General features: G+C 49.9%; 1 protein-coding gene across 2 annotated transcripts in view; it reads left to right on the forward strand.

Moving 5' to 3' along the window:
• The first annotated feature begins 11,605 nt into the window (after nt 1–11,605).
• Nucleotides 11,606–15,478, forward strand: part of ARHGEF28 (Rho guanine nucleotide exchange factor 28) — a 277,359-nt gene continuing 273,486 nt past the window's right edge. For both annotated transcript variants that reach the window (XM_029057848.1, XM_029057863.2), the window contains exon 1: nt 11,606–11,694. The gene's annotated coding sequence lies outside the window, so the exon portion shown is untranslated. The remainder of the gene's footprint in view (nt 11,695–15,478) is intronic.

The raw sequence follows: 15,478 nt of genomic DNA on the forward strand, positions 1-15,478 counted from the left end.
GTGCAATGTTCAGGACATTTTGTCCTGGAAAAAGAATGGAAAGCAAGAGCTGTTTAAAGTATCTTGCGTTAGTCTTACTTCTCACTGGGCCCCTTCCCTCTGCCTTCAAAGCCTTATTGAAGGCAAAGCTCCTCTAAGAGGCCTTCCCTGCTAAGCCTTCATTTCCTCTTCTCTTACTCCTTTCTGTGTCGCCCTGATTTGGTTCCTTTATTCACCCCACCACCCAGTCCCACAGCACTTATGTACATCTCTGCAAATATATTTATTTATATTAATGTCTGTCTCCCCCTTCATTCAATCATTCATTCATTCAATTATATTTACTGAGCACTTACACGTGTAAAGCACTGTACTAAGCGCTTGGGAGAGTACAGTACAACAACAAACAGACACATTCACTGCCCATAAAGAGCTCACAGCCTGGAGAGCTCACAGTCTAGATTGTAGACTTGTGGGCTGGGAACCGGTCTACCATCTCTATTGTACTGTAGTCTCCTAAGTGCTCAATAAATGTGATTGATTGATTGACTTCCTTGAGTAAAGGCACGGAGGCTTCCCTTCACTTCAACCTTACGTTTGACATCTCTTTCACTTTGGGAGCTGGGGGATAAAAGAAAATCTCCCCCTGAGTTGGGACGTTAGTATCATCCTTTAAGGATCTTCAGCCAGATTCAGAAATGTCCAAGTCTTAATTTAGGAAACCTGACTATTTTTACAATCCAAACCCCTTTGGGAATGAGGGGGCTCAGAGAAGCTTAGCTTTTATGGGCTTGCAGTGTGAGCAGCATGGTTTAGTGGATAGAGCCTAAGCCTGGGAGTCAATCTTGGCTCCCCCACTTGTCTGGTATGTGACCTTGGGCAAGTCACTTAACTTCTCTGTGCCTCAGTTCTCTCATCTGTAAAATGGGAATTAAGACTGTGAACCTTACTGTGGGACAAGGACTGTGTTCAACCTGATTATCTTGTATCTATCTCAGTGCTTAGAAGAGTGTCTGGCACATAGTAGGTGCTTAATAAATACAATAAAAAAGTCCAATGTAAGAGGGTAAATTTAAGCTAAAATGAAAATGCTCTCTGTACCTTATCACTCTCAGGATCACACCTGGAGTGTTTCTAGTACTCGACCAGTCTCAACCATGTGAGGAAGAGTCAAACAGAGGCATATCCATTCCATTCCTAGCTTGGGCAGTGGCTAGTGAGTGGAAGGCAATCTGCTACAAATCAAAGCTCACCTGTGCTGAGTAGTAGTGTCCTGGGAGAGAGTTGAGGGCAGAGACACAACTTTACTGCCTGGAAGAAGGCAATGGTAAGCCACGTCTGTATTTTTACCAAGAAAACTCTCTAGATACACTGACAGATACACTACCAGAACGTTTGCAGATGGAAGTGGGACATTTTGGGACAGATGTGTCCATGGAGTCGCTATGGGTTGGAGACGACTCTACGGCATAAGACAAGATGAGACCCCCTTCAAACAATAATAAAAATGAATATGGCATTTCTAAAGCAGTTATTCTGGGCTAAGTGTTGGGGGAAATACCAGATAATCAAATCAGTCCCGATGTCTCTCTCTCTCTTACACAGGTTCACATACTAAGAGGGAGGGAGGTTGGGTATCTTATCCCCATGTTTCCAATGAGGAAATTGAGGCACAGAGAAGACAAGTGGCTCATCCACATTCACATAAGAGGCCAAGGACAGAGCAGGGACAGAAGCCAGGTCACCTGACTCCCAGCTCTGGGCTCTTTCCAGTCAGGTTTCTATCCTGTCACTGAGATGTCAGATGTGGAGAGTCCTTAAGATGAATGACAGTGAAGCAGTGTCTGGGGCCCCCCTTGCCCCGAAGCTAATTCTCACCATTTGTCATTTCATCAGCACCCTGTCTAGAATTACAGCTTGTAATTCAGTTTCCGACACACTCTTCTCTGGATGTATTATCAGGCTCTGCTTACGCTCTCCTAATTAAAACTGGCAAGGCTCCTCTCCCTTGACAACTCTGTTATCCCGCACTCTTAGAATCCAGCTGGGAAAATTTGGTCTGGGCTGGCATTTGTCCCTTAAGGCAGGTGGTGTGGGCTGCTGGTCAGCAGGTGTTTGCTGGATGAGATGGATGTGGGATGTGGGATTCCAATTGGCTGGAATCATGAGAGTGAGCTCCATGTGATCATAAGTTGCTTGAGGACAGTGAGAAATCACCTGTCTTGCTACTGTCACACTCTCTCGAGGACTGAGTAAAGGGCTTAGACCTCAGCAAATCAATGATAAGAATGATAATGATCGCATCTGTTTAGCACTTATTATGTGTCAAACACTGCATTGAGTGCTGGAGTTGATAGGGATAATCATAATGGGTCCCATTCCCTTTACCCACATGTGGTTCCCAGCCTAAGAGGGAAGGAGAACAGGAATCTCAACGCCATTGTACAGTTGAGGTAAACTGAGGCTCAGATAAATTAAGCGACTTGCCCAAGGTCATAAGGCAAAGTCACATTTATTGATTATTTGATTGCTACCATGGAGTGATTAATTGATTCTACCTTTAAATGGCCATTCAACCACAAAATTGCGGAAATGTATCCACAGAATTAAATGAAGGAATGATGTGTCACAGATCCCCACCAACTATGAAATTTCCTCTTTTTCACCTTCTATAGCACCCATGTCTCCTCCCTTCAGGCCCTCAGCTAGTGCCCAAGGTGGTCAGGAGGGGAGGTCGGAGACCTGGAGAGGATCCAGGAGGACGTGCACCAGGGGCAGAATTGTCCTTCTAATTAAGGGACTCCTGCCCAGGGGAAAATCCCTGGGGTGGAGCTTTGGAGGAGGGAAAGCTCAGGGCATCCTGGATCCACTCTCTCCTTCTCAGCTAGATAGACTAAATTCCAGTCAATCCATCACTGGTATTTATTGAACACTTACTGTGCTTCGTTCTTAGGAGAGGACATTAGAACAGAGCTGGAACACCCGATCCCTATCCACAAAGAACTTACACTCTAAAGGGGGAGAAAGACATTAAGATAAATTACAGATACTTACATAGGGTTAAGTAGTCTCTCAGCTCACAGTGGAATTTGAGAAGCAAGAGCAATTCTAATCTGCCACTGTCACTTCTTTTTGAAGTAATAAAGATTATGGTATTTGTTAAGTGCTTACTATGCAACAAGCACTGTGCTAAGCACTGGGGTAGATATGAATTAACTAGATTGGACACAGTCCCTGTCTCACGTGGGGCTCACATTCTAAGTTGGAGAAAAGCAGTGTGGCCCAGTGGAAAGAGCATTTATAATTATAATCTAAATGTTTATTACTTGGATAAACATCCTTTATCAGGAAACAGGTGTGGGGGCAAAGAGGGAATCAGTGCTATGCCTTCTGTCCTCGGATGGTGATGATAATAATGATAGTAATAATAATAACAGTATTTGACAAGCCCGGTGCCCAGCACTGGGATAGATCTAAGATAATCAGGTCAGCAGACACAGTCCTGTCCCACATAAGGATAACCGTCTAAGAAGGAGAGCAGGTATTGAATCCCATTTTACCGATGAGGAAACTGAAGCAGAGAAATTAAGTGACTTGCCCAAAGTCACAGCAGGCAAGGGGCAGAGCTGGGATTAGAAGCCAAGTCCAGTGACTCCCAGACCCATACCCTTTCCACTAGATGATACTGGCAGGGGGAGAGCAGAAAATGTTATAGGTGGCGTTAGGTAGTAGCCTTAGTGACAACATTTACTAAACACCCAGTGAGGGTAACAACAGTTGGGAAGTGTAAAAGAAGCCAGTGATGCATTTCCTGCCCACAGGTAGCTTGAACTTTAATGGAAAAGACAGACATAAAAGTATTTAGCCAAGAGGGAATCAAAATAAATGAATATACAATTGAATAAGTGTACAGACATCAGTACTGAAGTAGCGAGTAGCAGTGTGGATAGAGTGTGGGCCTGGGAGTCAGAAGGACCTGGCTTCTAATTTTGGCTCTGCCACATGTCTGCTGTGTGACCATGGGCAAGTCACTTAATTTCTCTGTGCCTCAGTTACCTCACCTGTAAAATGAGGATGAGTGTGAGCCCTATGAGGACCGGGACTGTGTCCAACCTGATTAACTTGTATCTACCTCAGTGCTTAGAACAGTGCTTAGCACATAGTAAGCACTTAACAAGTACTGTAATTATTATTTCTGAAGGTGAGTCTAGGTCACTACATAAGGACCAGAGATGGCTGGGCCCCCAAGCATAGTGATAGGAGGAGAATTCAATAAACACACACATACACAAGCACAAACATTCTCTCTTTTTCTCTCTCTCTGTGACTCTGTCTCTTTCCCTCATTCCCCACCAGGATAAGAGAGGGATGCCTGGGTTTGGATAAATGATTTTCTGGGGAAGAACTTGTTCCCCGAAGCACTGGGAAGCTTGTAATCCTTAATGAAACATTGCCCCAACACTAGAGGTAAATTCCTTTGGCACATGGGCGACAGGCTGTGGACTGGCCTCCCTCTCGATTACTTCTGGGTTCAGAGTGCCTCTGTGGAAAGAATTCTCCCAACAAAATTCATTCATTCAGTAGTATTTATTGAGCACTTACTATGTGCAGAACACTGTACTAAGCGCTTGGAATGGACAATTTGGCAACAGATAGAGACAATCCCGCCCAATGACGGGCTTGCAGTCTAAACGGGGGAAACGGACAACAAAGCAAAACAGAACAAAACAAAACAAGACAAGATCATTAAGATAAATAGAATCAAGGAGATAGACACCTCATTAACTAAATAAATAGGGTAATAAATAATATATACAAATGAGCACAGTGCTGAGGGGAGGAGAAGGGGGAAGAGCAGAGGGTGGAGGGGGGGAAGGGAGGGAAAGGGGAGCAGAGGGAAAGGGGGTGCTCCCAAACAAAGCCCGGCACCACCTGAGCCTGATCCAGCCTTTCAGACTTCATCACCAGAAGCCTTCCTCCCGGGTGCAGGAGCACGAAGCCAATCCCCACAAATGTCCTTTGAACCACAGGGTCTGCCTCCACTTAGCTTTCCGTGGGCTTTGCTAATCCTCCGGGCTTCATATTTTACATCTGGGGAGGTTGAAAGCTTGAGTCCTTAGTCAAATGTGAATCAAATCCAGTGTAACTTAAAATGTCCCGCATGTGAAGGCAGGAGAGCTTTAGGGATTAAGTGACTAATAAATAGTGGTGAAGCTTATGGTCCAAACCCTGGCCTTCTGAGCTTTTCCTTTCTAGGGGTTGGGGCTGGTTTAGAGGTCAGGCAGAGTTTTTGGCAATTTTGTATATGTCGGGGGTGAGGGCCATGGGACCAGGAGAACATCCAGCATGGGCTCCCTGGAAATCCAAGGTCCCAATCAACTTTGGGCTAAATAATTCCACCCTCATTCCCACACTCCCTCCCCGGCTGGAAGCACCCGGGGCCATGAATGGAAGGCACAGGCCTGGGACCCCTGATCTCTAGCACTGCTGTTCCTGGGGGTGGTCAGTGAGGGAATCGTTGTCAGGGTGGGGAGCTGACCGCTGGGCAGAATCGCCCCCTCACAAACTCCTCTATGTCATCTTTACCCCCTCCCATAATAATCCTAATAATTGTATTCATTAAGCACTTATTATGTACTAAGCACTGTCCTAAATCCTGGGGTAGTTACAAGATAATCAGATCGGACTGTCTTTGTCACATGTGGTATGTCACATGTGGGGCCCATGATCTAAGCGGGAGGAAGAACAGGTGTTGAATCCCCATTTCACAGATGTAGAAACTGAGGCCCAGAGAACTTAAGTGAAGTATCCAGGGTCACATAGCAAGGAAGTGGCAGAGCCAGGTCTTTTAACTCCCAGATTCATGTTCTTTCCACTAGACCACTGTGGGTCACTCCACATGCTTCCTGCCCCTTCCTCCTTTTTATCTTCAGCCTGGAGGGCAAATACTATTGATCGACTCATTGCTCTGCTGAGTAACCTTGGACATATCACTTTCTCTGTCTGGGCCTTATTTTTTTACTGGCATTTATTAAGCATTTACTTTATGCCAAAGCACTGTGTTAAGCATGGGGTAAATCTAAAGAAATAAAAAAAAAAAATAATCCCAGCACGGTCTAAGAGGAAGGGAGAGCTTGTATCTTATCTCCATTTTACAGATGAGGAACCCGGAGCCCAGAGAGATTAAATGATTTATCCAAGGTTACCAACAGGTTAGTGGCATCACTGGAACTAGAATCTGGGTCTCCAGAGTCTCTTGCCACACTGCCTCAGTTTCCTTATTTGTAAAATGGAGCTAATGAACAGGACTAATAATAATTATAAACTAGCTTCAGACATTTAATTGCCCCAAGGTGAGGTCCCCCCAAATCCTTCCCTTCCTCAGTTTCCACAAGGTGCCTTCATACACACTTCACCTGCATGCAACATAACAAAATCATATGCAATGTTTAATGGGACAGCATTTTTTCCTGCCGTTCCTTGGCTTCAACAGCCACCCCTCGACCAATATGTCCTGGGCAGGTGGACTCCGAGACCCTGATTTACACTCTGCCAATGGAGCACTTCTGTTCTGCCACCGTTTTTGAAAAGGGCAGTGGCTCAGCCACTTTGTGGAAAGTTGCATGGTAACCATCTTTGTAAAAGAGGACCAGGGTCACCATCTTTGCGAAGGAGAGTAGGTGGTCATCTCTGAGGAGGTCTGGGCAGCCTTCATTTTTAAAAAACCCAGGGAGGACAGAGGCTCCCTGAAATAACAACTTTCTTGGTGTGTTGTCTGAAGTTAGCCTCGATGGGAAAGACTCCCTTTCTGTTATGGGAGGCTAAAATGAAATAATCGCTGTGAGAGCACTTTGGACAAACAGTTGGATTCCGTTTAGTTAGGAGTGAGGGCCGACTTCCTTCCTCCCAGGATCCAGGCAGTTCTGGATTGTGGCAGGAAGGTCTGTAGACCTGAACTTCAATCTTCACCAGGGGGCCGTGACCACAGTCGTTTATGTCCCCGCTAGGACTCATGATACTGCCTGGCCTCTCATCAGTCAATCGAACAATTTATCACTCTATAGACTGGAAGATCCTTGTGGAAGGGGAACGTGTCTTCCAACGCTGTTACATTGCACTTTCCAAAATACTTAGTACAGTGATTTGCATACAGTAAGTGCTCAATAAATACCACTGATTGATTGATCGATTGGTATTTATTGAATATTGGGTGTGCTAGCATGATACTGGGAAGCCTCTGGAGGATAGGGAGGAGGGTGTTGGCCTGGTCAGAGGTCTGAATAATTGTGGTACTTGTTAAGCAGTCAATCTGTATTAAGTGTTGGTAAAATACAAGATCAAATGGTACCTATTCCACTTGGGGCCCATAGTCTAGGTGGGAGGGGAAAACAGGTATTTAATCCCCTTTTTTTACAGATGAGGGTACTGAGGCACAGAGAAGTTAAGTGAAATGCCAAAATTCACACAACAGATAAACAACAGAATTCAGGATAGAACCCACACACTTTGCTCCTCTAATGCTAAGCCTCTCACTGTACCTCGATCTCATAATAATAATAATAATAATAATGTTGGTATTTGTTAAGCACTTACTATGTGCAGAGCCCTGTTCTAAGCACTGGGGTAGACACAGGGGAATCAGGTTGTCCCATGTGGGGCTCACAGTCTTAATCCCCATTTTACAGATGAGGTAACTGAGGCAAAGAGAAGTGAAGTGACTTGCCCGCAGTCACACAGTTGACTGTCATCTATCTTGCCACCGACTTCTTGCCCCCGTCTGCTTCTGGCCTGGAACGTTCTCCTTACACATATCCTACAGACAATTACTCTCTCCCTTTCAGAGCCTCGTTGAAAGCACATCTTCTCCAAGAGGCCTTCCCTGACTGCCCCGCCCCCTCTTCTCCCACTCCTTTCTGTGTTGCCCTGACTTGTTCCCTTTATTCATCCCCCCTGCCAACCCCACGGCACTTATGTACATATCTGTAATTTATTTATTTATAATGACATCTCTCTCCCCCTCTAGACTGAAAGCTCACTGTGGGGAGGGAATGTGTCTGTTCATTGTTATATTTTACTCTCCCAAATTCAGTGCTTTGCACACACTAAGTGCTCAATAAATACAACTGAATGAATGAACCGAGGACCTCTGACTCCCAGGTTTGTGGTCTTTCCGTTGGGCCACACTGCTAATGTGAATGAAGTCTTTTTACCTGGGTGGCATTTTCAGGGCCTTAGATTACAGCCTACCCTGATTGTGGGGGGAGAGAAACAGGCACACCTGAGAGTATGGCTGCTGTCCATTATCATTACCTTGGTGAGACAGAGAATTGAAGCCTTTAGTGGGTAATTAAAGTGAAAACTGTTTTCCTCCTCAACTTCTTGGATTATATATTTTGTCCTAGTGTTTGGTTTTGTTGAGATTTAACTCTGGGGAAGAGTGAGAGTGAATTCCTTCCAGCTAGAGATTTTCCACTTTGTTTTTGATGGAGTCTCATTCTATTTAAATTTGCTATACCACTTACATATGTCCCTGAAAGGGAGAGTCAAAAACGTGGAGGGGCAAGGGAACAGAAGTGAAAACAACAATATTAAATATCACTTATTTCACTTTATCATCAGTGGTGTTTATTGTACAGGCAAAGTACTGTACCAGGAACTTGGGAGAGAACAATAGAAGCAAGATACTTGACCCCGATCCTTAAAGAGCTCACACACAACCGAGTGGTTCAGACAAACAAAAAATATATACCATAATGGGAGCAGGAGGAAGAACAGTACAGCAGGAAAATCGCTTATATATTGGTTAAAGAAACTCATTTAAAAGCAGTCCTAAGAAGGGACAATGTTAGCTCAGAGCTTGCATGTTCTTGTGCTGAAGATGATTGTTACTCTTACTGGGGGTGGGAGGGAGCTGGAAGGAGGACCCTGGTGGTGTCGAAAGAGCAGAGATGCTTAGGTATTGGGCTGGGCAGAGACAGAGTCTGGGCCTGAGGCCAAATTCCACTCTGGGAGTCCTTAGTGCGGATCCTGAAATAACTTTCCCCGAAGAAGAGCCGGTCCAGCTGTTGAGTAGGGGACTGGGAGTTAGAAGGACCTGGGTTCTAGTCCCCTCTCTACCAAGTGTCTGCTGAGAAGCAGCGTGGCTCAGTGGAAAGAGCACTGGCTTTGGCGTCAGAGGTCATGAGTTCGAATCCCGGCTGTGCCACTTGTCAGCTGTGTGACGGTGGGCAAGTCACTTCGCTTCTCTGGGCCTCAGTTACCTCATCTGTAAAATGGGGATGAAGACTGTGAGCCCCACGTGGGACAACCTGATCCCCCTGTGTCTACCCCAGTGCTTAGAACAGAGCTCTGCACATAGTAAGCGCTTAACAAATACCAACATTATTATTATTATGCCTGCTGGGGGACTCCGCGCAACTCACCTGACTTCTCTGTGCCTCAGTTCTCTCATCTGTAAAATGGGGATTAAGATGGTGAGGCCGATGAGGGATGGGGACTGTGTCCAACCCGATTTGCTTGTATCTCCCCTAGCTGAGTTCACTGCCTGGCATATGGTAAGCGCTTAACAAATACCACTCTCTTCCCCTCTTCAAAGCCCTACTGAGAGCTCACCTCCTCCAGGAGGCCTTCCCAGACTGAGCCCCCACTTTCCCTCTGCTCCTCCTCCCTTCCCCATTCCCCCTACTCCCCCCCTGCTCTTCCCCCTTCCCCTCCCCACAGCACTTGTGCATATTTGTATATATTATTACTCTGTTTTGGTAATGATGTGTAGACATCTCTGATTCTATTTATCTTGATGGTATTGATGCCTGTCTACTTGTTCTGTTTTGTTATCAGTCTCCCCCTTCTAGACCGGGAGCCCCTTGTTGGGCAGGGATGGTCTCTATCTGTTGCCGAATTGTCCATTCCAAGCGCTCAGCACAGTGCTGTGCACCCAGTAAGCGCCGCTTGTCAGCTGTGTGACTGTGGGCAAGTCACTTCACCTAATGTTGGTATTTGTTAAGCGCTTACTATGTGCCGAGCACTGTTCTAAGCGCTGGGGTAGATACAGGGTCATCAGGTTGTCCCACGTGGGGCTCACAGTCTTAATCCCCATTTTACAGATGAGATAACTGAGGCACAGAGAAGTTAAGTGACTTGCCCAAGGTCACACAGCTGATTAGCGGCAGAGCGGGGATTCGAACCCATGACCTCTGACTCCCAAACCCGCGCTCTTTCCACTGAGCCACGCTGCTTCTCTACTTCTCTGTGCCTCAGTGACCTCATCTGTAAAATGGGGATTAACTGTGAGCCTCACGTGGGACCACCTGATGACCCAGTACCTACCCTCAGCGCTTAGAACAGCGCTCTGCACACAGTAAGCGCTTACCAAATACCCACATTATTATTATTAATAAAAAATATGAATGAATGAATGAATGAATGAATGAATGAATGATTGGCAGGTGCAGTTGGCCACCAGGGTGCGCTGTGTTCCTCGGTCCGAGTTGGGGCAGCCGTCCCTCCGCGGCCCCACCGCCGGGGGGCGCCAGTGAGTCACAGCCATGCTAACGATGGCATTTGTTGAGCGCTTTCTATGTGCCAAGCACTGCTCTAAGCGCTGGGGGAGATAGAGGGTCATGAGCCTGCTTCATCCCCATTTTCCAGATGAGGCCCCTGAGGCCCAGGGAAGGGAAGTGACTTGCTCAAAGTCACAGAGCTGGGGCGGGATTAGAACCCGCGACCTCTGACTCCCAAGCCTCTTTCCACTAAGCAACGCAGGCGGAGGGGGCGGAGCGTGATTGGGGGAGGCGAGTGGAGGGGCGAGGCGTGATTGGGTGGGGCGTCGGAGGGGGCGGAGCGTGATTGGGCAGGGCGATGAGAGGGGGTGGAGCGTGATTGGGCGGGCCGGTCGGAGGGGTGGAGTGTGAGTGGGTGGGGCGGTTGGTGGGGGCGGGGCTTCGGAGGGGCGGGGCGTGAGGGGGCGGGGCAGTCAGAGGGGGCGGAGCGATCGGAGGGGGAGGAGCGTCAATGGGTGGGGCGGTCAGAGGGGGCGGGGCGATAGGAGGGGGCGGAGCGTGATTGGGTGGGGCTTCCGGAGGGAGCAGAGAGATCGGAGGGGGCGGGGCGAGAAGTGGGCGGGGCAGTCAAAAGGGGCGGGGCAGTCGGAGGGGGCGGGACGTGATTGGGCAGGGCAGCGGGAGGGGGCGGGGCGATGGGAGGGGGCGGGGCGTGATTGGGCGGGGACAGCGGGAGGGGGGGGCGATGGGAGGGGGCGGGGCGTGATTGGGCGGGGACAGCGGGAGGGGGCGGGGCGATGGGAGGGGGCGGGGCGTGATTGGGCGGGGACAGCGGGAGGGGGCGGGGCGTGACTGGGCGGGGCGACGGGAGGGGCGGGGCGTGATTGGGCGGGGCAGGGTGAGGGGGCGGGGCGTGATGGGGCGGAGGCGTCCGCAGTTGGGCGAGGCTCCGGGGTGGGTGTCCGCCCCGCGGGGCCCCGCTCCTCCCCCTCCCCCTCCCCCTGCCCCTCCCCCTCTCCCTGCCCCTCCCCCTTCTCCTCCCCCTCCCCCTTCTCCTCCCCCTCCCCCCGCCCGTTGCCTCCACCAGCACCCGGAGCAGCGGCAGCAGCGGCAGCAGCGGCAGCAGCGGCAGCAGCGGCAACGGCCGCCGCGCTCGTCCCGCAGACGCGCCTCCGATGGGGGCCCGGAGACCCCCGCCCCGACAACCCCCGCACAGGTAAATGCCGCCCCTCCCGGGGCTCCTCCCCTTCCCCCTCCTCCTCCTCCTCCTCCTCCTCCTCCCCCCAGCCTCAGTTTACCAGGAAGGGAGGAAGAAAAGAATAATAATCACGTTGGCATTCGTTAAACGCTTCCTCTGTGCGGAGCCCTGCTCTAAGCGCTGGGGGAGACGCAGGGTCATCAGGGGGTCCCACGGGAGGCTCCCAGGCTTCATCCCCATTTTATTAAGAATAATAATGTTGGTCTTTGTGAAGCGCTTACTACGTGCCGAGCCCTGTTCTAAGCGCTGGGGGAGATGCAGGGTCATCAGGGGGACCCACGTGGGGCTCACAGTCTTCATCCCCTTTTTATTAAGAATAATGTCGGCATTTGTGAAGCGCTTCCTCTGTGCGGAGCGCTGTCCTAAGCACGGGGGGAGATCCAGGGTCATCGGGGGGGTCCCACGGGGGGCTCCCAGGCTTCATCCCCATTTCACAGATGAGAGAACGGAGGCCCAGAGAAGTTAAGTAATTAGGGTATTTGCGAAGCGCTTCCTCTGGGCAGAGCCCCGTTCTAAGCGCTGGGGGAGATGCAGGGTCATCAGGGGGTCCCACGGGGGGCTCCCAGGCTTCATCCCCATTTTACAGATGAGAGAACTAAGGCCCAGAGAAGTAATTATGGTATTTGCGAAGCGCTTCCTCTGGGCAGAGCGCTGTTCTAAGCGCTGGGGGAGATCCAGGGTCATCGGGGGGGGGGGTCCCACGGGGGGCTCCCGGGCTTCATCCCCATTTTACAGATGAGAGAACTAAGGCCCAGAGAAGTAATTATGGTATTTGCGAAGCGCTTCCTCTGGGCAGAGCGCTGTTCTAAGCGCTGGGGGAGATCCAGGGTCATCAGGGGGGGTCCCACGTGGGGCTCCCGGGCTTCATCCCCATTTTACAGATGAGGGAACTGAGGCCCAGAGAAGTGAAGTGACGTGCCCACAGTCACACAGCTGACAAGAAAAGGCTGCACCATCCTCTTTACTCTCCCTCCTAAGCGGTTGGAAGCGGCCGCTTTTGCACGTCTCGTTGTGGGCGGGGAATAACGAGAACGTTGGTGTTTGGGAAGCGCCGACGCTGTGCCGAGCACTGTTCTGAGCGCCGGGGGAGATCCGGGGTCATCAGGCTGGCCCACCTGGGGCTCCCAGGCTTCATCCCCATTTGACAGAGGAGGCAACTGAGGCCCAGGGAAGGGACTGGCCCCAAGTCACCCCGCTGACAGGTGGCGGAGGCGGGATTCGAACCCACGACCTCTGACTCCCAAGCCCGGGCTCTTTGCCCTGAGCCGCGCTGCTTCTCTATAGTGTCAGCCGGGTGACTTTGGGCGGGTCGCTTCACTTCTCGGGGGTCCCGGGGACCTCATCTGGAAAATGGGGATGAAGGCCGGGAGCCTCACGGGGGACAACCTCATCACCCCGTGCCTACAGCCGCGCTTAGATCGGTGCTCGGCACATAGTCGGCGCTTAACAAATACCAATATTATTATTATTCTTATTACCCCAGCGCTTAGAACAGTGCTCGGCACACGGTCAGCGCTTAACAAATACCAACATTATTATTATTACCCCACGGTTTAGAACAGTGCTTGGCACATAGCACTTAACAACTACCAACATTATTATTATTATTGTTATTACCCCAGCACTTATAACAGTGCTCGGCACATAGCGCTTAACGAATACCAACATTATTGTTATTGTTATTATTACCCCAGCACTTAGAACAGTGCTCGACATAGCGCTTAACAAATACCAACATTATTGTTATTGTTGTTATTACCCCAGCGCTTAGAAGAGTGCTCGGCACATAGTCAGCACTTAACAAATACCAACATTATTATTATTATAGTGTACTCCCTCAAGCGCTTAGTACAGTGCTTTGCATGCAGTAAGCGCTCAATAAATGCGATTAATAATAATGATAATAATAGACACATTCCATGCCCATAACGAGCTCCTAGAGTAGCGTGTCCTAGAGGAGCTGGAGGAGGGAAGGGAGGAGTCCCATACATCTCTGCCCCTCTGGGTGACACCGGTCCCCCGCCCCCCTGGGCCGGTGAGCCCCCGGCAGAGCCCGGGCTTGGGAGTCAGAAGGTCATGGGTTCAAATTCCGGCTCCGCCACATGTCTGCTGGGTGACCTTGGACAAGTCACTTCACTTCTCCGGGCCTCAGTGACCTCATCTGTAAACTAGGGATGAAGACCGTGAGCCCCGTGTGGGACCGGGATTGGGTCCCCTGATTAGCTTGGATCTAACCAGCGCTTAGAGCGGTGCTGGGCACATAATATTGAGAAGCAGCGTGGCTCAGTGGAAAGAGCACGGGCTTTGGAGTCAGAGATCATGGGTTCGAATCCCTGCTCGGCCATTTGTCAGCTCTATGACTTTGGGCGAGTCACTTAACTTCTCGGTGCCTCAGTTACCTCATCTGTAAAATGGGGATTAAGACTGTGAGCCCCACGTGGGACAACCTGATTCCCCTGTGTCTACCCCAGCGCTTAGAACAGTGCCTGGCACATAGTAAGCGCTTAACAAATACCAACATCATCATCATCATCATCAATAATGATAATAATTTGGTATTTGCTAAGTGCTTACTATGTGCCCAGTACCTTTCTAACAAGGTAATCAGGTGGGGCTCACAGTTTTAATCCCCCATTTTCCAGAAGAGGTAACTGAGGCACAGAGAAGTGACTTGACCAAAGTCACACAGTGGCGGAGTCGGGTTTAGAACCCATGATCTCTGACTCCCAAGCCGGTGCTCTTGCCACTGAGACACACTGCTAGTAAGCGCTTAAGTGCTCTTCTTTTTTCTTCTCCTCGTCTACTTCCTCCCGACCACGTGCGACACCCCCCCCCCCCCCCCCCCACCGACCCTCCGAAACCTCCCGGGATCGTCCAGGTGCGCCAGAAAATGCCCAGGTCCTGGGGAAAATGCCCCCAGGCCAATGCCCCCATCCCTGATGCCCCACCTTGGGCCAATGCCCCTCTCCCCCCACTGAGCTTCTGCTAAACTTGGTTGACAAGCGACGGGCACCCCGGGGCCACCCGTGGATGGGCGGACTCCGCCCTCCTCGCCCCGATTCTGGGCACTGGAGCCGGGCCAAAGGCAATGCCGGGGCAAAGAAATGCCCCTGCCTTGTTAGAAGGCTCCATCTGCCCCCGTCAGGAGTTTGCAAAGAGCTGAAAAACTGGGCCCCGAAGTACCTGGTAGAAAGGAAAATCAGAGTTACGAAAAAGGACCGGACAGTCGCTCAGCAAACGGCCCGGCCGTTCGGAACCTTAAGGCGTCCCGGCCCCCTGAAGGGAATGATCATTTAGCCGGATCTTTCGTTTGACTCTTTTCAGCCCAAGTTTATTACACTCCGGATGTTGTGGATCGGGGAAAGACACAAAATTAAGACTCAAAAGAGTGAGCCAGTAAATGGGGGTTGAACCAGGAACAGAGCCTAAAATTCCTAAGGGCTACTGTCATGTACTGGTTCATGCTTCTTCCTCATCAAAACAATAAAAAGTGGCTCACCCCAAAAAAGATTATATAACAGGTGTTTTCACGGAGGGAGTCCCTGAAGGTATACAAGCTGGCCGGGCCCTAGGAGACTCAGAGAAAGAACACTGATGAGGATTGAAAGAAATAATGACCGGCACATAGATCTACTGTTAAACCCAATGAATTGGGAATTTTTAATCAGGTTTCTCAGTCTTTAAATTGGCCTCTGTGCCTTCAGAGTACGGGTGAGGAACAGTTGTTGTCGAGGTGACTTTT

This window comes from Ornithorhynchus anatinus, chromosome 1 (assembly GCF_004115215.2).
Source record: "Ornithorhynchus anatinus isolate Pmale09 chromosome 1, mOrnAna1.pri.v4, whole genome shotgun sequence".
NCBI lineage: Eukaryota > Metazoa > Chordata > Mammalia > Monotremata > Ornithorhynchidae > Ornithorhynchus > Ornithorhynchus anatinus.